This window comes from Chroicocephalus ridibundus, chromosome 2 (assembly GCF_963924245.1).
Source record: "Chroicocephalus ridibundus chromosome 2, bChrRid1.1, whole genome shotgun sequence".
In the NCBI taxonomy this organism is placed as follows: domain Eukaryota; kingdom Metazoa; phylum Chordata; class Aves; order Charadriiformes; family Laridae; genus Chroicocephalus; species Chroicocephalus ridibundus.
Window position 1 is genome coordinate 68,271,409 of NC_086285.1, and position 26,876 is coordinate 68,298,284.

A 26,876-nucleotide genomic window follows, 5' to 3' on the forward strand; every position below is an offset into this window, starting at 1 on the left:
TTTGGATGTGGGACATACAGCGAGATGTTTGCTGCTTTTACATTTGGCTGTTGGGAGATTTACAGCACAAAGATATCTAGTTGATTTGAAGCAGTTCCGAGAAAGTCTAAGCATAATCCTCACTTTTCCCTCCTGGCACTTTCACTGTAGGGGATACCGCAAGACGTTTCTGTATATTGGGCACAGCGCTCTGCAGGGTGTTAGCAGAGAGTTTCCCGGGACAGTGAAACCCTATGTCAGAGACACTGAGAAGAAGCCCCAATGTTCCCTCCAGGCACTTTCAGTGTGGGTGCCTTCTCCACGTGGTTCCTGGTTTCACTGCAGCTCTGAAGAGAATGTTAGCAAAGAGGTAATCGGGACAGTGCAAACAGTACTCAAAGACAGGGAGAGCAAGCTCTCTCTTGGCACTTTGGATGTGGGACATACAGCGAGATGTTTGCTGCTTTTACATTTGGCTGTTGGGAGATTTACAGCACAAAGATATCTAGTTGATTTGAAGCAGTTCCGAGAAAGTCTAAACATAATCCTCACTTTTCCCTCCTGGCACTTTCCCTGTAGGAGATACCGCAAGACGTTTCTGTATATTGGGCACAGCGCTCTGCAGGGTGTTAGCAGAGAGTTTCCCGGGACAGTGAAACCCTATGTCAGAGACACTGAGAAGAAGCCCCAATGTTCCCTCCAGGCACTTTCAGTGTGGGTGCCTTCTCCACGTGGTTCCTGGTTTCACTGCAGCTCTGAAGAGAATGTTAGCAAAGAGGTAATCGGGACAGTGCAAACAGTACTCAAAGACAGGGAGAGCAAGCTCTACATTACTCTCTTGGCACTTTGGATGTGGGACATACAGCGAGATGTTTGCTGCCTTTACATTTGGCTGTTGGGAGATTTACAGCACAAAGATATCTAGTTGATTTGAAGCAGTTCCGAGAAAGTCTAAACATAATCCTCACTTTTCCCTCCTGGCACTTTCCCTGTAGGGGATACCGCAAGACGTTTCTGTACATTGGGCACAGCGCTCTGCAGGGTGTTAGCAGAGAGTTTCCCGGGACAGTGAAACCCTATATCGGAGACACTGAGAAGAAGCCCCAATGTTCACTCCAGGCACTTTCAGTGTGGGTGCCTTCTCCACGTGGTTCCTGGTTTCACTGCAGCTCTGAAGAGAATGTTAGCAAAGAGGTAATCGGGACAGTGCAAACAGTACTCAAAGACAGGGAGAGCAAGCTCTCTCTTGGCACTTTGGATGTGGGACATACAGCGAGATGTTTGCTGCTTTTACATTTGGCTGTTGGGAGATTTACAGCACAAAGATATCTAGTTGATTTGAAGCAGTTCCGAGAAAGTCTAAGCATAATCCTCACTTTTCCCTCCTGGCACTTTCACTGTAGGGGATACCGCAAGACATTTCTGTATATTGGGCACAGCGCTCTGCAGGGTGTTAGCAGAGAGTTTCCCGGGACAGTGAAACCCTATGTCAGAGACACTGAGAAGAAGCCCCAATGTTCCCTCCAGGCACTTTCAGTGTGGGTGCCTTCTCCACGTGGTTCCTGGTTTCACTGCAGCTCTGAAGAGAATGTTAGCAAAGAGGTAATCGGGACAGTGCAAACAGTACTCAAAGACAGGGAGAGCAAGCTCTCTCTTGGCACTTTGGATGTGGGACATACAGCGAGATGTTTGCTGCTTTTACATTTGGCTGTTGGGAGATTTACAGCACAAAGATATCTAGTTGATTTGAAGCAGTTCCGAGAAAGTCTAAACATAATCCTCACTTTTCCCTCCTGGCACTTTCCCTGTAGGAGATACCGCAAGACGTTTCTGTATATTGGGCACAGCGCTCTGCAGGGTGTTAGCAGAGAGTTTCCCGGGACAGTGAAACCCTATGTCAGAGACACTGAGAAGAAGCCCCAATGTTCCCTCCAGGCACTTTCAGTGTGGGTGCCTTCTCCACGTGGTTCCTGGTTTCACTGCAGCTCTGAAGAGAATGTTAGCAAAGAGGTAATCGGGACAGTGCAAACAGTACTCAAAGACAGGGAGAGCAAGCTCTACATTACTCTCTTGGCACTTTGGATGTGGGACATACAGCGAGATGTTTGCTGCTTTTACATTTGGCTGTTGGGAGATTTACAGCACAAAGATATCTAGTTGATTTGAAGCAGTTCCGAGAAAGTCTAAACATAATCCTCACTTTTCCCTCCTGGCACTTTCCCTGTAGGAGATACCGCAAGACGTTTCTGTATATTGGGCACAGCGCTCTGCAGGGTGTTAGCAGAGAGTTTCCCGGGACAGTGAAACCCTATGTCAGAGACACTGAGAAGAAGCCCCAATGTTCCCTCCAGGCACTTTCAGTGTGGGTGCCTTCTCCACGTGGTTCCTGGTTTCACTGCAGCTCTGAAGAGAATGTTAGCAAAGAGGTAATCGGGACAGTGCAAACAGTACTCAAAGACAGGGAGAGCAAGCTCTCTCTTGGCACTTTGGATGTGGGACATACAGCGAGATGTTTGCTGCTTTTACATTTGGCTGTTGGGAGATTTACAGCACAAAGATATCTAGTTGATTTGAAGCAGTTCCGAGAAAGTCTAAGCATAATCCTCACTTTTCCCTCCTGGCACTTTCACTGTAGGGGATACCGCAAGACGTTTCTGTATATTGGGCACAGCGCTCTGCAGGGTGTTAGCAGAGAGTTTCCCGGGACAGTGAAACCCTATGTCAGAGACACTGAGAAGAAGCCCCAATGTTCCCTCCAGGCACTTTCAGTGTGGGTGCCTTCTCCACGTGGTTCCTGGTTTCACTGCAGCTCTGAAGAGAATGTTAGCAAAGAGGTAATCGGGACAGTGCAAACAGTACTCAAAGACAGGGAGAGCAAGCTCTCTCTTGGCACTTTGGATGTGGGACATACAGCGAGATGTTTGCTGCTTTTACATTTGGCTGTTGGGAGATTTACAGCACAAAGATATCTAGTTGATTTGAAGCAGTTCCGAGAAAGTCTAAGCATAATCCTCACTTTTCCCTCCTGGCACTTTCACTGTAGGGGATACCGCAAGACGTTTCTGTATATTGGGCACAGCGCTCTGCAGGGTGTTAGCAGAGAGTTTCCCGGGACAGTGAAACCCTATGTCAGAGACACTGAGAAGAAGCCCCAATGTTCCCTCCAGGCACTTTCAGTGTGGGTGCCTTCTCCACGTGGTTCCTGGTTTCACTGCAGCTCTGAAGAGAATGTTAGCAAAGAGGTAATCGGGACAGTGCAAACAGTACTCAAAGACAGGGAGAGCAAGCTCTCTCTTGGCACTTTGGATGTGGGACATACAGCGAGATGTTTGCTGCTTTTACATTTGGCTGTTGGGAGATTTACAGCACAAAGATATCTAGTTGATTTGAAGCAGTTCCGAGAAAGTCTAAGCATAATCCTCACTTTTCCCTCCTGGCACTTTCCCTGTAGGAGATACCGCAAGACGTTTCTGTATATTGGGCACAGCGCTCTGCAGGGTGTTAGCAGAGAGTTTCCCGGGACAGTGAAACCCTATGTCAGAGACACTGAGAAGAAGCCCCAATGTTCCCTCCAGGCACTTTCAGTGTGGGTGCCTTCTCCACGTGGTTCCTGGTTTCACTGCAGCTCTGAAGAGAATGTTAGCAAAGAGGTAATCGGGACAGTGCAAACAGTACTCAAAGACAGGGAGAGCAAGCTCTCTCTTGGCACTTTGGATGTGGGACATACAGCGAGATGTTTGCTGCTTTTACATTTGGCTGTTGGGAGATTTACAGCACAAAGATATCTAGTTGATTTGAAGCAGTTCCGAGAAAGTCTAAACATAATCCTCACTTTTCCCTCCTGGCACTTTCCCTGTAGGAGATACCGCAAGACGTTTCTGTACATTGGGCACAGCGCTCTGCAGGGTGTTAGCAGAGAGTTTCCCGGGACAGTGAAACCCTATATCGGAGACACTGAGAAGAAGCCCCAATGTTCACTCCAGGCACTTTCAGTGTGGGTGCCTTCTCCACGTGGTTCCTGGTTTCACTGCAGCTCTGAAGAGAATGTTAGCAAAGAGGTAATCGGGACAGTGCAAACAGTACTCAAAGACAGGGAGAGCAAGCTCTCTCTTGGCACTTTGGATGTGGGACATACAGCGAGATGTTTGCTGCTTTTACATTTGGCTGTTGGGAGATTTACAGCACAAAGATATCTAGTTGATTTGAAGCAGTTCCGAGAAAGTCTAAGCATAATCCTCACTTTTCCCTCCTGGCACTTTCACTGTAGGGGATACCGCAAGACGTTTCTGTATATTGGGCACAGCGCTCTGCAGGGTGTTAGCAGAGAGTTTCCCGGGACAGTGAAACCCTATGTCAGAGACACTGAGAAGAAGCCCCAATGTTCCCTCCAGGCACTTTCAGTGTGGGTGCCTTCTCCACGTGGTTCCTGGTTTCACTGCAGCTCTGAAGAGAATGTTAGCAAAGAGGTAATCGGGACAGTGCAAACAGTACTCAAAGACAGGGAGAGCAAGCTCTCTCTTGGCACTTTGGATGTGGGACATACAGCGAGATGTTTGCTGCTTTTACATTTGGCTGTTGGGAGATTTACAGCACAAAGATATCTAGTTGATTTGAAGCAGTTCCGAGAAAGTCTAAACATAATCCTCACTTTTCCCTCCTGGCACTTTCCCTGTAGGAGATACCGCAAGACGTTTCTGTATATTGGGCACAGCGCTCTGCAGGGTGTTAGCAGAGAGTTTCCCGGGACAGTGAAACCCTATGTCAGAGACACTGAGAAGAAGCCCCAATGTTCCCTCCAGGCACTTTCAGTGTGGGTGCCTTCTCCACGTGGTTCCTGGTTTCACTGCAGCTCTGAAGAGAATGTTAGCAAAGAGGTAATCGGGACAGTGCAAACAGTACTCAAAGACAGGGAGAGCAAGCTCTACATTACTCTCTTGGCACTTTGGATGTGGGACATACAGCGAGATGTTTGCTGCTTTTACATTTGGCTGTTGGGAGATTTACAGCACAAAGATATCTAGTTGATTTGAAGCAGTTCCGAGAAAGTCTAAACATAATCCTCACTTTTCCCTCCTGGCACTTTCCCTGTAGGAGATACCGCAAGACGTTTCTGTATATTGGGCACAGCGCTCTGCAGGGTGTTAGCAGAGAGTTTCCCGGGACAGTGAAACCCTATGTCAGAGACACTGAGAAGAAGCCCCAATGTTCCCTCCAGGCACTTTCAGTGTGGGTGCCTTCTCCACGTGGTTCCTGGTTTCACTGCAGCTCTGAAGAGAATGTTAGCAAAGAGGTAATCGGGACAGTGCAAACAGTACTCAAAGACAGGGAGAGCAAGCTCTCTCTTGGCACTTTGGATGTGGGACATACAGCGAGATGTTTGCTGCTTTTACATTTGGCTGTTGGGAGATTTACAGCACAAAGATATCTAGTTGATTTGAAGCAGTTCCGAGAAAGTCTAAGCATAATCCTCACTTTTCCCTCCTGGCACTTTCACTGTAGGGGATACCGCAAGACGTTTCTGTATATTGGGCACAGCGCTCTGCAGGGTGTTAGCAGAGAGTTTCCCGGGACAGTGAAACCCTATGTCAGAGACACTGAGAAGAAGCCCCAATGTTCCCTCCAGGCACTTTCAGTGTGGGTGCCTTCTCCACGTGGTTCCTGGTTTCACTGCAGCTCTGAAGAGAATGTTAGCAAAGAGGTAATCGGGACAGTGCAAACAGTACTCAAAGACAGGGAGAGCAAGCTCTCTCTTGGCACTTTGGATGTGGGACATACAGCGAGATGTTTGCTGCTTTTACATTTGGCTGTTGGGAGATTTACAGCACAAAGATATCTAGTTGATTTGAAGCAGTTCCGAGAAAGTCTAAACATAATCCTCACTTTTCCCTCCTGGCACTTTCCCTGTAGGAGATACCGCAAGACGTTTCTGTATATTGGGCACAGCGCTCTGCAGGGTGTTAGCAGAGAGTTTCCCGGGACAGTGAAACCCTATGTCAGAGACACTGAGAAGAAGCCCCAATGTTCCCTCCAGGCACTTTCAGTGTGGGTGCCTTCTCCACGTGGTTCCTGGTTTCACTGCAGCTCTGAAGAGAATGTTAGCAAAGAGGTAATCGGGACAGTGCAAACAGTACTCAAAGACAGGGAGAGCAAGCTCTCTCTTGGCACTTTGGATGTGGGACATACAGCGAGATGTTTGCTGCTTTTACATTTGGCTGTTGGGAGATTTACAGCACAAAGATATCTAGTTGATTTGAAGCAGTTCCGAGAAAGTCTAAACATAATCCTCACTTTTCCCTCCTGGCACTTTCCCTGTAGGGGATACCGCAAGACGTTTCTGTACATTGGGCACAGCGCTCTGCAGGGTGTTAGCAGAGAGTTTCCCGGGACAGTGAAACCCTATATCGGAGACACTGAGAAGAAGCCCCAATGTTCACTCCAGGCACTTTCAGTGTGGGTGCCTTCTCCACGTGGTTCCTGGTTTCACTGCAGCTCTGAAGAGAATGTTAGCAAAGAGGTAATCGGGACAGTGCAAACAGTACTCAAAGACAGGGAGAGCAAGCTCTCTCTTGGCACTTTGGATGTGGGACATACAGCGAGATGTTTGCTGCTTTTACATTTGGCTGTTGGGAGATTTACAGCACAAAGATATCTAGTTGATTTGAAGCAGTTCCGAGAAAGTCTAAACATAATCCTCACTTTTCCCTCCTGGCACTTTCCCTGTAGGGGATACCGCAAGACGTTTCTGTACATTGGGCACAGCGCTCTGCAGGGTGTTAGCAGAGAGTTTCCCGGGACAGTGAAACCCTATATCGGAGACACTGAGAAGAAGCCCCAATGTTCACTCCAGGCACTTTCAGTGTGGGTGCCTTCTCCACGTGGTTCCTGGTTTCACTGCAGCTCTGAAGAGAATGTTAGCAAAGAGGTAATCGGGACAGTGCAAACAGTACTCAAAGACAGGGAGAGCAAGCTCTCTCTTGGCACTTTGGATGTGGGACATACAGCGAGATGTTTGCTGCTTTTACATTTGGCTGTTGGGAGATTTACAGCACAAAGATATCTAGTTGATTTGAAGCAGTTCCGAGAAAGTCTAAGCATAATCCTCACTTTTCCCTCCTGGCACTTTCACTGTAGGGGATACCGCAAGACGTTTCTGTATATTGGGCACAGCGCTCTGCAGGGTGTTAGCAGAGAGTTTCCCGGGACAGTGAAACCCTCTGTCAGAGACACTGAGAAGAAGCCCCAATGTTCCCTCCAGGCACTTTCAGTGTGGGTGCCTTCTCCACGTGGTTCCTGGTTTCACTGCAGCTCTGAAGAGAATGTTAGCAAAGAGGTAATCGGGACAGTGCAAACAGTACTCAAAGACAGGGAGAGCAAGCTCTCTCTTGGCACTTTGGATGTGGGACATACAGCGAGATGTTTGCTGCTTTTACATTTGGCTGTTGGGAGATTTACAGCACAAAGATATCTAGTTGATTTGAAGCAGTTCCGAGAAAGTCTAAGCATAATCCTCACTTTTCCCTCCTGGCACTTTCACTGTAGGGGATACCGCAAGACGTTTCTGTATATTGGGCACAGCGCTCTGCAGGGTGTTAGCAGAGAGTTTCCCGGGACAGTGAAACCCTATGTCAGAGACACTGAGAAGAAGCCCCAATGTTCCCTCCAGGCACTTTCAGTGTGGGTGCCTTCTCCACGTGGTTCCTGGTTTCACTGCAGCTCTGAAGAGAATGTTAGCAAAGAGGTAATCGGGACAGTGCAAACAGTACTCAAAGACAGGGAGAGCAAGCTCTCTCTTGGCACTTTGGATGTGGGACATACAGCGAGATGTTTGCTGCTTTTACATTTGGCTGTTGGGAGATTTACAGCACAAAGATATCTAGTTGATTTGAAGCAGTTCCGAGAAAGTCTAAGCATAATCCTCACTTTTCCCTCCTGGCACTTTCACTGTAGGGGATACCGCAAGACGTTTCTGTATATTGGGCACAGCGCTCTGCAGGGTGTTAGCAGAGAGTTTCCCGGGACAGTGAAACCCTATGTCAGAGACACTGAGAAGAAGCCCCAATGTTCCCTCCAGGCACTTTCAGTGTGGGTGCCTTCTCCACGTGGTTCCTGGTTTCACTGCAGCTCTGAAGAGAATGTTAGCAAAGAGGTAATCGGGACAGTGCAAACAGTACTCAAAGACAGGGAGAGCAAGCTCTCTCTTGGCACTTTGGATGTGGGACATACAGCGAGATGTTTGCTGCTTTTACATTTGGCTGTTGGGAGATTTACAGCACAAAGATATCTAGTTGATTTGAAGCAGTTCCGAGAAAGTCTAAGCATAATCCTCACTTTTCCCTCCTGGCACTTTCACTGTAGGGGATACCGCAAGACGTTTCTGTATATTGGGCACAGCGCTCTGCAGGGTGTTAGCAGAGAGTTTCCCGGGACAGTGAAACCCTATGTCAGAGACACTGAGAAGAAGCCCCAATGTTCCCTCCAGGCACTTTCAGTGTGGGTGCCTTCTCCACGTGGTTCCTGGTTTCACTGCAGCTCTGAAGAGAATGTTAGCAAAGAGGTAATCGGGACAGTGCAAACAGTACTCAAAGACAGGGAGAGCAAGCTCTCTCTTGGCACTTTGGATGTGGGACATACAGCGAGATGTTTGCTGCTTTTACATTTGGCTGTTGGGAGATTTACAGCACAAAGATATCTAGTTGATTTGAAGCAGTTCCGAGAAAGTCTAAACATAATCCTCACTTTTCCCTCCTGGCACTTTCCCTGTAGGAGATACCGCAAGACGTTTCTGTACATTGGGCACAGCGCTCTGCAGGGTGTTAGCAGAGAGTTTCCCGGGACAGTGAAACCCTATATCGGAGACACTGAGAAGAAGCCCCAATGTTCACTCCAGGCACTTTCAGTGTGGGTGCCTTCTCCACGTGGTTCCTGGTTTCACTGCAGCTCTGAAGAGAATGTTAGCAAAGAGGTAATCGGGACAGTGCAAACAGTACTCAAAGACAGGGAGAGCAAGCTCTCTCTTGGCACTTTGGATGTGGGACATACAGCGAGATGTTTGCTGCTTTTACATTTGGCTGTTGGGAGATTTACAGCACAAAGATATCTAGTTGATTTGAAGCAGTTCCGAGAAAGTCTAAGCATAATCCTCACTTTTCCCTCCTGGCACTTTCCCTGTAGGAGATACCGCAAGACGTTTCTGTATATTGGGCACAGCGCTCTGCAGGGTGTTAGCAGAGAGTTTCCCGGGACAGTGAAACCCTATGTCAGAGACACTGAGAAGAAGCCCCAATGTTCCCTCCAGGCACTTTCAGTGTGGGTGCCTTCTCCACGTGGTTCCTGGTTTCACTGCAGCTCTGAAGAGAATGTTAGCAAAGAGGTAATCGGGACAGTGCAAACAGTACTCAAAGACAGGGAGAGCAAGCTCTCTCTTGGCACTTTGGATGTGGGACATACAGCGAGATGTTTGCTGCTTTTACATTTGGCTGTTGGGAGATTTACAGCACAAAGATATCTAGTTGATTTGAAGCAGTTCCGAGAAAGTCTAAACATAATCCTCACTTTTCCCTCCTGGCACTTTCCCTGTAGGAGATACCGCAAGACGTTTCTGTATATTGGGCACAGCGCTCTGCAGGGTGTTAGCAGAGAGTTTCCCGGGACAGTGAAACCCTATGTCAGAGACACTGAGAAGAAGCCCCAATGTTCCCTCCAGGCACTTTCAGTGTGGGTGCCTTCTCCACGTGGTTCCTGGTTTCACTGCAGCTCTGAAGAGAATGTTAGCAAAGAGGTAATCGGGACAGTGCAAACAGTACTCAAAGACAGGGAGAGCAAGCTCTCTCTTGGCACTTTGGATGTGGGACATACAGCGAGATGTTTGCTGCTTTTACATTTGGCTGTTGGGAGATTTACAGCACAAAGATATCTAGTTGATTTGAAGCAGTTCCGAGAAAGTCTAAGCATAATCCTCACTTTTCCCTCCTGGCACTTTCACTGTAGGGGATACCGCAAGACGTTTCTGTATATTGGGCACAGCGCTCTGCAGGGTGTTAGCAGAGAGTTTCCCGGGACAGTGAAACCCTCTGTCAGAGACACTGAGAAGAAGCCCCAATGTTCCCTCCAGGCACTTTCAGTGTGGGTGCCTTCTCCACGTGGTTCCTGGTTTCACTGCAGCTCTGAAGAGAATGTTAGCAAAGAGGTAATCGGGACAGTGCAAACAGTACTCAAAGACAGGGAGAGCAAGCTCTCTCTTGGCACTTTGGATGTGGGACATACAGCGAGATGTTTGCTGCTTTTACATTTGGCTGTTGGGAGATTTACAGCACAAAGATATCTAGTTGATTTGAAGCAGTTCCGAGAAAGTCTAAGCATAATCCTCACTTTTCCCTCCTGGCACTTTCACTGTAGGGGATACCGCAAGACGTTTCTGTATATTGGGCACAGCGCTCTGCAGGGTGTTAGCAGAGAGTTTCCCGGGACAGTGAAACCCTATGTCAGAGACACTGAGAAGAAGCCCCAATGTTCCCTCCAGGCACTTTCAGTGTGGGTGCCTTCTCCACGTGGTTCCTGGTTTCACTGCAGCTCTGAAGAGAATGTTAGCAAAGAGGTAATCGGGACAGCGCAAACAGTACTCAAAGACAGGGAGAGCAAGCTCTCTCTTGGCACTTTGGATGTGGGACATACAGCGAGATGTTTGCTGCTTTTACATTTGGCTGTTGGGAGATTTACAGCACAAAGATATCTAGTTGATTTGAAGCAGTTCCGAGAAAGTCTAAGCATAATCCTCACTTTTCCCTCCTGGCACTTTCACTGTAGGGGATACCGCAAGACGTTTCTGTATATTGGGCACAGCGCTCTGCAGGGTGTTAGCAGAGAGTTTCCCGGGACAGTGAAACCCTATGTCAGAGACACTGAGAAGAAGCCCCAATGTTCCCTCCAGGCACTTTCAGTGTGGGTGCCTTCTCCACGTGGTTCCTGGTTTCACTGCAGCTCTGAAGAGAATGTTAGCAAAGAGGTAATCGGGACAGTGCAAACAGTACTCAAAGACAGGGAGAGCAAGCTCTCTCTTGGCACTTTGGATGTGGGACATACAGCGAGATGTTTGCTGCTTTTACATTTGGCTGTTGGGAGATTTACAGCACAAAGATATCTAGTTGATTTGAAGCAGTTCCGAGAAAGTCTAAGCATAATCCTCACTTTTCCCTCCTGGCACTTTCACTGTAGGGGATACCGCAAGACGTTTCTGTATATTGGGCACAGCGCTCTGCAGGGTGTTAGCAGAGAGTTTCCCGGGACAGTGAAACCCTATGTCAGAGACACTGAGAAGAAGCCCCAATGTTCCCTCCAGGCACTTTCAGTGTGGGTGCCTTCTCCACGTGGTTCCTGGTTTCACTGCAGCTCTGAAGAGAATGTTAGCAAAGAGGTAATCGGGACAGTGCAAACAGTACTCAAAGACAGGGAGAGCAAGCTCTCTCTTGGCACTTTGGATGTGGGACATACAGCGAGATGTTTGCTGCTTTTACATTTGGCTGTTGGGAGATTTACAGCACAAAGATATCTAGTTGATTTGAAGCAGTTCCGAGAAAGTCTAAACATAATCCTCACTTTTCCCTCCTGGCACTTTCCCTGTAGGGGATACCGCAAGACGTTTCTGTACATTGGGCACAGCGCTCTGCAGGGTGTTAGCAGAGAGTTTCCCGGGACAGTGAAACCCTATATCGGAGACACTGAGAAGAAGCCCCAATGTTCACTCCAGGCACTTTCAGTGTGGGTGCCTTCTCCACGTGGTTCCTGGTTTCACTGCAGCTCTGAAGAGAATGTTAGCAAAGAGGTAATCGGGACAGTGCAAACAGTACTCAAAGACAGGGAGAGCAAGCTCTCTCTTGGCACTTTGGATGTGGGACATACAGCGAGATGTTTGCTGCTTTTACATTTGGCTGTTGGGAGATTTACAGCACAAAGATATCTAGTTGATTTGAAGCAGTTCCGAGAAAGTCTAAGCATAATCCTCACTTTTCCCTCCTGGCACTTTCACTGTAGGGGATACCGCAAGACGTTTCTGTATATTGGGCACAGCGCTCTGCAGGGTGTTAGCAGAGAGTTTCCCGGGACAGTGAAACCCTATGTCAGAGACACTGAGAAGAAGCCCCAATGTTCCCTCCAGGCACTTTCAGTGTGGGTGCCTTCTCCACGTGGTTCCTGGTTTCACTGCAGCTCTGAAGAGAATGTTAGCAAAGAGGTAATCGGGACAGTGCAAACAGTACTCAAAGACAGGGAGAGCAAGCTCTCTCTTGGCACTTTGGATGTGGGACATACAGCGAGATGTTTGCTGCTTTTACATTTGGCTGTTGGGAGATTTACAGCACAAAGATATCTAGTTGATTTGAAGCAGTTCCGAGAAAGTCTAAACATAATCCTCACTTTTCCCTCCTGGCACTTTCCCTGTAGGAGATACCGCAAGACGTTTCTGTATATTGGGCACAGCGCTCTGCAGGGTGTTAGCAGAGAGTTTCCCGGGACAGTGAAACCCTATGTCAGAGACACTGAGAAGAAGCCCCAATGTTCCCTCCAGGCACTTTCAGTGTGGGTGCCTTCTCCACGTGGTTCCTGGTTTCACTGCAGCTCTGAAGAGAATGTTAGCAAAGAGGTAATCGGGACAGTGCAAACAGTACTCAAAGACAGGGAGAGCAAGCTCTACATTACTCTCTTGGCACTTTGGATGTGGGACATACAGCGAGATGTTTGCTGCTTTTACATTTGGCTGTTGGGAGATTTACAGCACAAAGATATCTAGTTGATTTGAAGCAGTTCCGAGAAAGTCTAAACATAATCCTCACTTTTCCCTCCTGGCACTTTCCCTGTAGGAGATACCGCAAGACGTTTCTGTATATTGGGCACAGCGCTCTGCAGGGTGTTAGCAGAGAGTTTCCCGGGACAGTGAAACCCTATGTCAGAGACACTGAGAAGAAGCCCCAATGTTCCCTCCAGGCACTTTCAGTGTGGGTGCCTTCTCCACGTGGTTCCTGGTTTCACTGCAGCTCTGAAGAGAATGTTAGCAAAGAGGTAATCGGGACAGTGCAAACAGTACTCAAAGACAGGGAGAGCAAGCTCTACATTACTCTCTTGGCACTTTGGATGTGGGACATACAGCGAGATGTTTGCTGCTTTTACATTTGGCTGTTGGGAGATTTACAGCACAAAGATATCTAGTTGATTTGAAGCAGTTCCGAGAAAGTCTAAACATAATCCTCACTTTTCCCTCCTGGCACTTTCCCTGTAGGAGATACCGCAAGACGTTTCTGTATATTGGGCACAGCGCTCTGCAGGGTGTTAGCAGAGAGTTTCCCGGGACAGTGAAACCCTATGTCAGAGACACTGAGAAGAAGCCCCAATGTTCCCTCCAGGCACTTTCAGTGTGGGTGCCTTCTCCACGTGGTTCCTGGTTTCACTGCAGCTCTGAAGAGAATGTTAGCAAAGAGGTAATCGGGACAGTGCAAACAGTACTCAAAGACAGGGAGAGCAAGCTCTACATTACTCTCTTGGCACTTTGGATGTGGGACATACAGCGAGATGTTTGCTGCTTTTACATTTGGCTGTTGGGAGATTTACAGCACAAAGATATCTAGTTGATTTGAAGCAGTTCCGAGAAAGTCTAAACATAATCCTCACTTTTCCCTCCTGGCACTTTCCCTGTAGGAGATACCGCAAGACGTTTCTGTATATTGGGCACAGCGCTCTGCAGGGTGTTAGCAGAGAGTTTCCCGGGACAGTGAAACCCTATGTCAGAGACACTGAGAAGAAGCCCCAATGTTCCCTCCAGGCACTTTCAGTGTGGGTGCCTTCTCCACGTGGTTCCTGGTTTCACTGCAGCTCTGAAGAGAATGTTAGCAAAGAGGTAATCGGGACAGTGCAAACAGTACTCAAAGACAGGGAGAGCAAGCTCTCTCTTGGCACTTTGGATGTGGGACATACAGCGAGATGTTTGCTGCTTTTACATTTGGCTGTTGGGAGATTTACAGCACAAAGATATCTAGTTGATTTGAAGCAGTTCCGAGAAAGTCTAAGCATAATCCTCACTTTTCCCTCCTGGCACTTTCACTGTAGGGGATACCGCAAGACGTTTCTGTATATTGGGCACAGCGCTCTGCAGGGTGTTAGCAGAGAGTTTCCCGGGACAGTGAAACCCTATGTCAGAGACACTGAGAAGAAGCCCCAATGTTCCCTCCAGGCACTTTCAGTGTGGGTGCCTTCTCCACGTGGTTCCTGGTTTCACTGCAGCTCTGAAGAGAATGTTAGCAAAGAGGTAATCGGGACAGTGCAAACAGTACTCAAAGACAGGGAGAGCAAGCTCTACATTACTCTCTTGGCACTTTGGATGTGGGACATACAGCGAGATGTTTGCTGCTTTTACATTTGGCTGTTGGGAGATTTACAGCACAAAGATATCTAGTTGATTTGAAGCAGTTCCGAGAAAGTCTAAACATAATCCTCACTTTTCCCTCCTGGCACTTTCCCTGTAGGAGATACCGCAAGACGTTTCTGTATATTGGGCACAGCGCTCTGCAGGGTGTTAGCAGAGAGTTTCCCGGGACAGTGAAACCCTATGTCAGAGACACTGAGAAGAAGCCCCAATGTTCCCTCCAGGCACTTTCAGTGTGGGTGCCTTCTCCACGTGGTTCCTGGTTTCACTGCAGCTCTGAAGAGAATGTTAGCAAAGAGGTAATCGGGACAGTGCAAACAGTACTCAAAGACAGGGAGAGCAAGCTCTACATTACTCTCTTGGCACTTTGGATGTGGGACATACAGCGAGATGTTTGCTGCTTTTACATTTGGCTGTTGGGAGATTTACAGCACAAAGATATCTAGTTGATTTGAAGCAGTTCCGAGAAAGTCTAAACATAATCCTCACTTTTCCCTCCTGGCACTTTCCCTGTAGGGGATACCGCAAGACGTTTCTGTACATTGGGCACAGCGCTCTGCAGGGTGTTAGCAGAGAGTTTCCCGGGACAGTGAAACCCTCTATCGGAGACACTGAGAAGAAGCCCCAATGTTCACTCCAGGCACTTTCAGTGTGGGTGCCTTCTCCACGTGGTTCCTGGTTTCACTGCAGCTCTGAAGAGAATGTTAGCAAAGAGGTAATCGGGACAGTGCAAACAGTACTCAAAGACAGGGAGAGCAAGCTCTCTCTTGGCACTTTGGATGTGGGACATACAGCGAGATGTTTGCTGCTTTTACATTTGGCTGTTGGGAGATTTACAGCACAAAGATATCTAGTTGATTTGAAGCAGTTCCGAGAAAGTCTAAACATAATCCTCACTTTTCCCTCCTGGCACTTTCCCTGTAGGGGATAGCGCAAGACGTTTCTGTACATTGGGCACAGCGCTCTGCAGGGTGTTAGCAGAGAGTTTCCCGGGACAGTGAAACCCTATATCGGAGACACTGAGAAGAAGCCCCAATGTTCCCTCCAGGCACTTTCAGTGTGGGTGCCTTCTCCACGTGGTTCCTGGTTTCACTGCAGCTCTGAAGAGAATGTTAGCAAAGAGGTAATCGGGACAGTGCAAACAGTACTCAAAGACAGGGAGAGCAAGCTCTCTCTTGGCACTTTGGATGTGGGACATACAGCGAGATGTTTGCTGCTTTTACATTTGGCTGTTGGGAGATTTACAGCACAAAGATATCTAGTTGATTTGAAGCAGTTCCGAGAAAGTCTAAACATAATCCTCACTTTTCCCTCCTGGCACTTTCCCTGTAGGGGATACCGCAAGACGTTTCTGTATATTGGGCACAGCGCTCTGCAGGGTGTTAGCAGAGAGTTTCCCGGGACAGTGAAACCCTATGTCAGAGACACTGAGAAGAAGCCCCAATGTTCCCTCCAGGCACTTTCAGTGTGGGTGCCTTCTCCACGTGGTTCCTGGTTTCACTGCAGCTCTGAAGAGAATGTTAGCAAAGAGGTAATCGGGACAGTGCAAACAGTACTCAAAGACAGGGAGAGCAAGCTCTCTCTTGGCACTTTGGATGTGGGACATACAGCGAGATGTTTGCTGCTTTTACATTTGGCTGTTGGGAGATTTACAGCACAAAGATATCTAGTTGATTTGAAGCAGTTCCGAGAAAGTCTAAACATAATCCTCACTTTTCCCTCCTGGCACTTTCCCTGTAGGGGATACCGCAAGACGTTTCTGTACATTGGGCACAGCGCTCTGCAGGGTGTTAGCAGAGAGTTTCCCGGGACAGTGAAACCCTATGTCAGAGACACTGAGAAGAAGCCCCAATGTTCCCTCCAGGCACTTTCAGTGTGGGTGCCTTCTCCACGTGGTTCCTGGTTTCACTGCAGCTCTGAAGAGAATGTTAGCAAAGAGGTAATCGGGACAGTGCAAACAGTACTCAAAGACAGGGAGAGCAAGCTCTCTCTTGGCACTTTGGATGTGGGACATACAGCGAGATGTTTGCTGCTTTTACATTTGGCTGTTGGGAGATTTACAGCACAAAGATATCTAGTTGATTTGAAGCAGTTCCGAGAAAGTCTAAACATAATCCTCACTTTTCCCTCCTGGCACTTTCCCTGTAGGAGATACCGCAAGACGTTTCTGTATATTGGGCACAGCGCTCTGCAGGGTGTTAGCAGAGAGTTTCCCGGGACAGTGAAACCCTATGTCAGAGACACTGAGAAGAAGCCCCAATGTTCCCTCCAGGCACTTTCAGTGTGGGTGCCTTCTCCACGTGGTTCCTGGTTTCACTGCAGCTCTGAAGAGAATGTTAGCAAAGAGGTAATCGGGACAGTGCAAACAGTACTCAAAGACAGGGAGAGCAAGCTCTACATTACTCTCTCGGCACTTTGGATGTGGGACATACAGCGAGATGTTTGCTGCTTTTACATTTGGCTGTTGGGAGATTTACAGCACAAAGATATCTAGTTGATTTGAAGCAGTTCCGAGAAAGTCTAAGCATAATCCTCACTTTTCCCTCCTGGCACTTTCCCTGTAGGGGATACCGCAAGACGTTTCTGTATATTGGGCACAGCGCTCTGCAGGGTGTTAGCAGAGAGTTTCCCGGGACAGTGAAACCCTATGTCAGAGACACTGAGAAGAAGCCCCAATGTTCCCTCCAGGCACTTTCAGTGTGGGTGCCTTCTCCACGTGGTTCCTGGTTTCACTGCAGCTCTGAAGAGAATGTTAGCAAAGAGGTAATCGGGACAGTGCAAACAGTACTCAAAGACAGGGAGAGCAAGCTCTCTCTTGGCACTTTGGATGTGGGACATACAGCGAGATGTTTGCTGCTTTTACATTTGGCTGTTGGGAGATTTACAGCACAAAGATATCTAGTTGATTTGAAGCAGTTCCGAGAAAGTCTAAACATAATCCTCACTTTTCCCTCCTGGCACTTTCCCTGTAGGGGATACCGCAAGACGTTTCTGTACATTGGGCACAGCGCTCTGCAGGGTGTTAGCAGAGAGTTTCCCGGGACAGTGAAACCCTATATCGGAGACACTGAGAAGAAGCCCCAATGTTCACTCCAGGCACTTTCAGTGTGGGTGCCTTCTCCACGTGGTTCCTGGTTTCACTGCAGCTCTGAAGAGAATGTTAGCAAAGAGGTAATCGGGACAGTGCAAACAGTACTCAAAGACAGGGAGAGCAAGCTCTCTCTTGGCACTTTGGATGTGGGACATACAGCGAGATGTTTGCTGCTTTTACATTTGGCTGTTGGGAGATTTACAGCACAAAGATATCTAGTTGATTTGAAGCAGTTCCGAGAAAGTCTAAGCATAATCCTCACTTTTCCCTCCTGGCACTTTCACTGTAGGGGATACCGCAAGACGTTTCTGTATATTGGGCACAGCGCTCTGCAGGGTGTTAGCAGAGAGTTTCCCGGGACAGTGAAACCCTATGTCAGAGACACTGAGAAGAAGCCCCAATGTTCCCTCCAGGCACTTTCAGTGTGGGTGCCTTCTCCACGTGGTTCCTGGTTTCACTGCAGCTCTGAAGAGAATGTTAGCAAAGAGGTAATCGGGACAGTGCAAACAGTACTCAAAGACAGGGAGAGCAAGCTCTCTCTTGGCACTTTGGATGTGGGACATACAGCGAGATGTTTGCTGCTTTTACATTTGGCTGTTGGGAGATTTACAGCACAAAGATATCTAGTTGATTTGAAGCAGTTCCGAGAAAGTCTAAACATAATCCTCACTTTTCCCTCCTGGCACTTTCCCTGTAGGGGATACCGCAAGACGTTTCTGTACATTGGGCACAGCGCTCTGCAGGGTGTTAGCAGAGAGTTTCCCGGGACAGTGAAACCCTATATCGGAGACACTGAGAAGAAGCCCCAATGTTCACTCCAGGCACTTTCAGTGTGGGTGCCTTCTCCACGTGGTTCCTGGTTTCACTGCAGCTCTGAAGAGAATGTTAGCAAAGAGGTAATCGGGACAGTGCAAACAGTACTCAAAGACAGGGAGAGCAAGCTCTCTCTTGGCACTTTGGATGTGGGACATACAGCGAGATGTTTGCTGCTTTTACATTTGGCTGTTGGGAGATTTACAGCACAAAGATATCTAGTTGATTTGAAGCAGTTCCGAGAAAGTCTAAACATAATCCTCACTTTTCCCTCCTGGCACTTTCCCTGTAGGGGATACCGCAAGACGTTTCTGTATATTGGGCACAGCGCTCTGCAGGGTGTTAGCAGAGAGTTTCCCGGGACAGTGAAACCCTATGTCAGAGACACTGAGAAGAAGCCCCAATGTTCCCTCCAGGCACTTTCAGTGTGGGTGCCTTCTCCACGTGGTTCCTGGTTTCACTGCAGCTCTGAAGAGAATGTTAGCAAAGAGGTAATCGGGACAGTGCAAACAGTACTCAAAGACAGGGAGAGCAAGCTCTCTCTTGGCACTTTGGATGTGGGACATACAGCGAGATGTTTGCTGCTTTTACATTTGGCTGTTGGGAGATTTACAGCACAAAGATATCTAGTTGATTTGAAGCAGTTCCGAGAAAGTCTAAACATAATCCTCACTTTTCCCTCCTGGCACTTTCCCTGTAGGAGATACCGCAAGACGTTTCTGTATATTGGGCACAGCGCTCTGCAGGGTGTTAGCAGAGAGTTTCCCGGGACAGTGAAACCCTATGTCAGAGACACTGAGAAGAAGCCCCAATGTTCCCTCCAGGCACTTTCAGTGTGGGTGCCTTCTCCACGTGGTTCCTGGTTTCACTGCAGCTCTGAAGAGAATGTTAGCAAAGAGGTAATCGGGACAGTGCAAACAGTACTCAAAGACAGGGAGAGCAAGCTCTCTCTTGGCACTTTGGATGTGGGACATACAGCGAGATGTTTGCTGCTTTTACATTTGGCTGTTGGGAGATTTACAGCACAAAGATATCTAGTTGATTTGAAGCAGTTCCGAGAAAGTCTAAACATAATCCTCACTTTTCCCTCCTGGCACTTTCCCTGTAGGGGATACCGCAAGACGTTTCTGTACATTGGGCACAGCGCTCTGCAGGGTGTTAGCAGAGAGTTTCCCGGGACAGTGAAACCCTATATCGGAGACACTGAGAAGAAGCCCCAATGTTCACTCCAGGCACTTTCAGTGTGGGTGCCTTCTCCACGTGGTTCCTGGTTTCACTGCAGCTCTGAAGAGAATGTTAGCAAAGAGGTAATCGGGACAGTGCAAACAGTACTCAAAGACAGGGAGAGCAAGCTCTCTCTTGGCACTTTGGATGTGGGACATACAGCGAGATGTTTGCTGCTTTTACATTTGGCTGTTGGGAGATTTACAGCACAAAGATATCTAGTTGATTTGAAGCAGTTCCGAGAAAGTCTAAGCATAATCCTCACTTTTCCCTCCTGGCACTTTCACTGTAGGGGATACCGCAAGACGTTTCTGTACATTGGGCACAGCGCTCTGCAGGGTGTTAGCAGAGAGTTTCCCGGGACAGTGAAACCCTATATCGGAGACACTGAGAAGAAGCCCCAATGTTCACTCCAGGCACTTTCAGTGTGGGTGCCTTCTCCACGTGGTTCCTGGTTTCACTGCAGCTCTGAAGAGAATGTTAGCAAAGAGGTAATCGGGACAGTGCAAACAGTACTCAAAGACAGGGAGAGCAAGCTCTCTCTTGGCACTTTGGATGTGGGACATACAGCGAGATGTTTGCTGCTTTTACATTTGGCTGTTGGGAGATTTACAGCACAAAGATATCTAGTTGATTTGAAGCAGTTCCGAGAAAGTGTAAACATAATCCTCACTTTTCCCTCCTGGCACTTTCCCTGTAGGGGATACCGCAAGACGTTTCTGTATATTGGGCACAGCGCTCTGCAGGGTGTTAGCAGAGAGTTTCCCGGGACAGTGAAACCCTATGTCAGAGACACTGAGAAGAAGCCCCAATGTTCCCTCCAGGCACTTTCAGTGTGGGTGCCTTCTCCACGTGGTTCCTGGTTTCACTGCAGCTCTGAAGAGAATGTTAGCAAAGAGGTAATCGGGACAGTGCAAACAGTACTCAAAGACAGGGAGAGCAAGCTCTCTCTTGGCACTTTGGATGTGGGACATACAGCGAGATGTTTGCTGCTTTTACATTTGGCTGTTGGGAGATTTACAGCACAAAGATATCTAGTTGATTTGAAGCAGTTCCGAGAAAGTCTAAACATAATCCTCACTTTTCCCTCCTGGCACTTTCCCTGTAGGGGATACCGCAAGACGTTTCTGTATATTGGGCACAGCGCTCTGCAGGGTGTTAGCAGAGAGTTTCCCGGGACAGTGAAACCCTATGTCAGAGACACTGAGAAGAAGCCCCAATGTTCCCTCCAGGCACTTTCAGTGTGGGTGCCTTCTCCACGTGGTTCCTGGTTTCACTGCAGCTCTGAAGAGAATGTTAGCAAAGAGGTAATCGGGACAGTGCAAACAGTACTCAAAGACAGGGAGAGCAAGCTCTACATTACTCTCTCGGCACTTTGGATGTGGGACATACAGCGAGATGTTTGCTGCTTTTACATTTGGCTGTTGGGAGATTTACAGCACAAAGATATCTAGTTGATTTGAAGCAGTTCCGAGAAAGTCTAAGCATAATCCTCACTTTTCCCTCCTGGCACTTTCCCTGTAGGGGATACCGCAAGACGTTTCTGTATATTGGGCACAGCGCTCTGCAGGGTGTTAGCAGAGAGTTTCCCGGGACAGTGAAACCCTATGTCAGAGACACTGAGAAGAAGCCCCAATGTTCCCTCCAGGCACTTTCAGTGTGGGTGCCTTCTCCACGTGGTTCCTGGTTTCACTGCAGCTCTGAAGAGAATGTTAGCAAAGAGGTAATCGGGACAGTGCAAACAGTACTCAAAGACAGGGAGAGCAAGCTCTCTCTTGGCACTTTGGATGTGGGACATACAGCGAGATGTTTGCTGCTTTTACATTTGGCTGTTGGGAGATTTACAGCACAAAGATATCTAGTTGATTTGAAGCAGTTCCGAGAAAGTCTAAACATAATCCTCACTTTTCCCTCCTGGCACTTTCCCTGTAGGAGATACCGCAAGACGTTTCTGTATATTGGGCACAGCGCTCTGCAGGGTGTTAGCAGAGAGTTTCCCGGGACAGTGAAACCCTATGTCAGAGACACTGAGAAGAAGCCCCAATGTTCCCTCCAGGCACTTTCAGTGTGGGTGCCTTCTCCACGTGGTTCCTGGTTTCACTGCAGCTCTGAAGAGAATGTTAGCAAAGAGGTAATCGGGACAGTGCAAACAGTACTCAAAGACAGGGAGAGCAAGCTCTACATTACTCTCTTGGCACTTTGGATGTGGGACATACAGCGAGATGTTTGCTGCTTTTACATTTGGCTGTTGGGAGATTTACAGCACAAAGATATCTAGTTGATTTGAAGCAGTTCCGAGAAAGTCTAAGCATAATCCTCACTTTTCCCTCCTGGCACTTTCACTGTAGGGGATACCGCAAGACGTTTCTGTATATTGGGCACAGCGCTCTGCAGGGTGTTAGCAGAGAGTTTCCCGGGACAGTGAAACCCTATGTCAGAGAGACTGAGAAGAAGCCCCAATGTTCCCTCCAGGCACTTTCAGTGTGGGTGCCTTCTCCACGTGGTTCCTGGTTTCACTGCAGCTCTGAAGAGAATGTTAGCAAAGAGGTAATCGGGACAGTGCAAACAGTACTCAAAGACAGGGAGAGCAAGCTCTCTCTTGGCACTTTGGATGTGGGACATACAGCGAGATGTTTGCTGCTTTTACATTTGGCTGTTGGGAGATTTACAGCACAAAGATATCTAGTTGATTTGAAGCAGTTCCGAGAAAGTCTAAACATAATCCTCACTTTTCCCTCCTGGCACTTTCCCTGTAGGGGATAGCGCAAGACGTTTCTGTACATTGGGCACAGCGCTCTGCAGGGTGTTAGCAGAGAGTTTCCCGGGACAGTGAAACCCTATATCGGAGACACTGAGAAGAAGCCCCAATGTTCACTCCAGGCACTTTCAGTGTGGGTGCCTTCTCCACGTGGTTCCTGGTTTCACTGCAGCTCTGAAGAGAATGTTAGCAAAGAGGTAATCGGGACAGTGCAAACAGTACTCAAAGACAGGGAGAGCAAGCTCTCTCTTGGCACTTTGGATGTGGGACATACAGCGAGATGTTTGCTGCTTTTACATTTGGCTGTTGGGAGATTTACAGCACAAAGATATCTAGTTGATTTGAAGCAGTTCCGAGAAAGTCTAAACATAATCCTCACTTTTCCCTCCTGGCACTTTCCCTGTAGGGGATACCGCAAGACGTTTCTGTATATTGGGCACAGCGCTCTGCAGGGTGTTAGCAGAGAGTTTCCCGGGACAGTGAAACCCTATGTCAGAGACACTGAGAAGAAGCCCCAATGTTCCCTCCAGGCACTTTCAGTGTGGGTGCCTTCTCCACGTGGTTCCTGGTTTCACTGCAGCTCTGAAGAGAATGTTAGCAAAGAGGTAATCGGGACAGTGCAAACAGTACTCAAAGACAGGGAGAGCAAGCTCTCTCTTGGCACTTTGGATGTGGGACATACAGCGAGATGTTTGCTGCTTTTACATTTGGCTGTTGGGAGATTTACAGCACAAAGATATCTAGTTGATTTGAAGCAGTTCCGAGAAAGTCTAAACATAATCCTCACTTTTCCCTCCTGGCACTTTCCCTGTAGGAGATACCGCAAGACGTTTCTGTATATTGGGCACAGCGCTCTGCAGGGTGTTAGCAGAGAGTTTCCCGGGACAGTGAAACCCTATGTCAGAGACACTGAGAAGAAGCCCCAATGTTCCCTCCAGGCACTTTCAGTGTGGGTGCCTTCTCCACGTGGTTCCTGGTTTCACTGCAGCTCTGAAGAGAATGTTAGCAAAGAGGTAATCGGGACAGTGCAAACAGTACTCAAAGACAGGGAGAGCAAGCTCTACATTACTCTCTCGGCACTTTGGATGTGGGACATACAGCGAGATGTTTGCTGCTTTTACATTTGGCTGTTGGGAGATTTACAGCACAAAGATATCTAGTTGATTTGAAGCAGTTCCGAGAAAGTCTAAGCATAATCCTCACTTTTCCCTCCTGGCACTTTCCCTGTAGGGGATACCGCAAGACGTTTCTGTATATTGGGCACAGCGCTCTGCAGGGTGTTAGCAGAGAGTTTCCCGGGACAGTGAAACCCTATGTCAGAGACACTGAGAAGAAGCCCCAATGTTCCCTCCAGGCACTTTCAGTGTGGGTGCCTTCTCCACGTGGTTCCTGGTTTCACTGCAGCTCTGAAGAGAATGTTAGCAAAGAGGTAATCGGGACAGTGCAAACAGTACTCAAAGACAGGGAGAGCAAGCTCTACATTACTCTCTCGGCACTTTGGATGTGGGACATACAGCGAGATGTTTGCTGCTTTTACATTTGGCTGTTGGGAGATTTACAGCACAAAGATATCTAGTTGATTTGAAGCAGTTCCGAGAAAGTCTAAGCATAATCCTCACTTTTCCCTCCTGGCACTTTCCCTGTAGGGGATACCGCAAGACGTTTCTGTATATTGGGCACAGCGCTCTGCAGGGTGTTAGCAGAGAGTTTCCCGGGACAGTGAAACCCTATGTCAGAGAGACTGAGAAGAAGCCCCAATGTTCCCTCCAGGCACTTTCAGTGTGGGTGCCTTCTCCACGTGGTTCCTGGTTTCACTGCAGCTCTGAAGAGAATGTTAGCAAAGAGGTAATCGGGACAGTGCAAACAGTACTCAAAGACAGGGAGAGCAAGCTCTCTCTTGGCACTTTGGATGTGGGACATACAGCGAGATGTTTGCTGCTTTTACATTTGGCTGTTGGGAGATTTACAGCACAAAGATATCTAGTTGATTTGAAGCAGTTCCGAGAAAGTCTAAACATAATCCTCACTTTTCCCTCCTGGCACTTTCCCTGTAGGGGATACCGCAAGACGTTTCTGTACATTGGGCACAGCGCTCTGCAGGGTGTTAGCAGAGAGTTTCCCGGGACAGTGAAACCCTATATCGGAGACACTGAGAAGAAGCCCCAATGTTCACTCCAGGCACTTTCAGTGTGGGTGCCTTCTCCACGTGGTTCCTGGTTTCACTGCAGCTCTGAAGAGAATGTTAGCAAAGAGGTAATCGGGACAGTGCAAACAGTACTCAAAGACAGGGAGAGCAAGCTCTCTCTTGGCACTTTGGATGTGGGACATACAGCGAGATGTTTGCTGCTTTTACATTTGGCTGTTGGGAGATTTACAGCACAAAGATATCTAGTTGATTTGAAGCAGTTCCGAGAAAGTCTAAGCATAATCCTCACTTTTCCCTCCTGGCACTTTCACTGTAGGGGATACCGCAAGACGTTTCTGTATATTGGGCACAGCGCTCTGCAGGGTGTTAGCAGAGAGTTTCCCGGGACAGTGAAACCCTATGTCAGAGACACTGAGAAGAAGCCCCAATGTTCCCTCCAGGCACTTTCAGTGTGGGTGCCTTCTCCACGTGGTTCCTGGTTTCACTGCAGCTCTGAAGAGAATGTTAGCAAAGAGGTAATCGGGACAGTGCAAACAGTACTCAAAGACAGGGAGAGCAAGCTCTCTCTTGGCACTTTGGATGTGGGACATACAGCGAGATGTTTGCTGCTTTTACATTTGGCTGTTGGGAGATTTACAGCACAAAGATATCTAGTTGATTTGAAGCAGTTCCGAGAAAGTCTAAGCATAATCCTCACTTTTCCCTCCTGGCACTTTCCCTGTAGGGGATACCGCAAGACGTTTCTGTATATTGGGCACAGCGCTCTGCAGGGTGTTAGCAGAGAGTTTCCCGGGACAGTGAAACCCTATGTCAGAGAGACTGAGAAGAAGCCCCAATGTTCCCTCCAGGCACTTTCAGTGTGGGTGCCTTCTCCACGTGGTTCCTGGTTTCACTGCAGCTCTGAAGAGAATGTTAGCAAAGAGGTAATCGGGACAGTGCAAACAGTACTCAAAGACAGGGAGAGCAAGCTCTCTCTTGGCACTTTGGATGTGGGACATACAGCGAGATGTTTGCTGCTTTTACATTTGGCTGTTGGGAGATTTACAGCACAAAGATATCTAGTTGATTTGAAGCAGTTCCGAGAAAGTCTAAACATAATCCTCACTTTTCCCTCCTGGCACTTTCCCTGTAGGGGATACCGCAAGACGTTTCTGTACATTGGGCACAGCGCTCTGCAGGGTGTTAGCAGAGAGTTTCCCGGGACAGTGAAACCCTATATCGGAGACACTGAGAAGAAGCCCCAATGTTCCCTCCAGGCACTTTCAGTGTGGGTGCCTTCTCCACGTGGTTCCTGGTTTCACTGCAGCTCTGAAGAGAATGTTAGCAAAGAGGTAATCGGGACAGTGCAAACAGTACTCAAAGACAGGGAGAGCAAGCTCTCTCTTGGCACTTTGGATGTGGGACATACAGCGAGATGTTTGCTGCTTTTACATTTGGCTGTTGGGAGATTTACAGCACAAAGATATCTAGTTGATTTGAAGCAGTTCCGAGAAAGTCTAAACATAATCCTCACTTTTCCCTCCTGGCACTTTCCCTGTAGGGGATACCGCAAGACGTTTCTGTACATTGGGCACAGCGCTCTGCAGGGTGTTAGCAGAGAGTTTCCCGGGACAGTGAAACCCTATATCGGAGACACTGAGAAGAAGCCCCAATGTTCCCTCCAGGCACTTTCAGTGTGGGTGCCTTCTCCACGTGGTTCCTGGTTTCACTGCAGCTCTGAAGAGAATGTTAGCAAAGAGGTAATCGGGACAGTGCAAACAGTACTCAAAGACAGGGAGAGCAAGCTCTCTCTTGGCACTTTGGATGTGGGACATACAGCGAGATGTTTGCTGCTTTTACATTTGGCTGTTGGGAGATTTACAGCACAAAGATATCTAGTTGATTTGAAGCAGTTCCGAGAAAGTCTAAGCATAATCCTCACTTTTCCCTCCTGGCACTTTCCCTGTAGGGGATACCGCAAGACGTTTCTGTATATTGGGCACAGCGCTCTGCAGGGTGTTAGCAGAGAGTTTCCCGGGACAGTGAAACCCTATGTCAGAGACACTGAGAAGAAGCCCCAATGTTCCCTCCAGGCACTTTCAGTGTGGGTGCCTTCTCCACGTGGTTCCTGGTTTCACTGCAGCTCTGAAGAGAATGTTAGCAAAGAGGTAATCGGGACAGTGCAAACAGTACTCAAAGACAGGGAGAGCAAGCTCTACATTACTCTCTTGGCACTTTGGATGTGGGACATACAGCGAGATGTTTGCTGCTTTTACATTTGGCTGTTGGGAGATTTACAGCACAAAGATATCTAGTTGATTTGAAGCAGTTCCGAGAAAGTCTAAGCATAATCCTCACTTTTCCCTCCTGGCACTTTCCCTGTAGGGGATACCGCAAGACGTTTCTGTATATTGGGCACAGCGCTCTGCAGGGTGTTAGCAGAGAGTTTCCCGGGACAGTGAAACCCTATGTCAGAGAC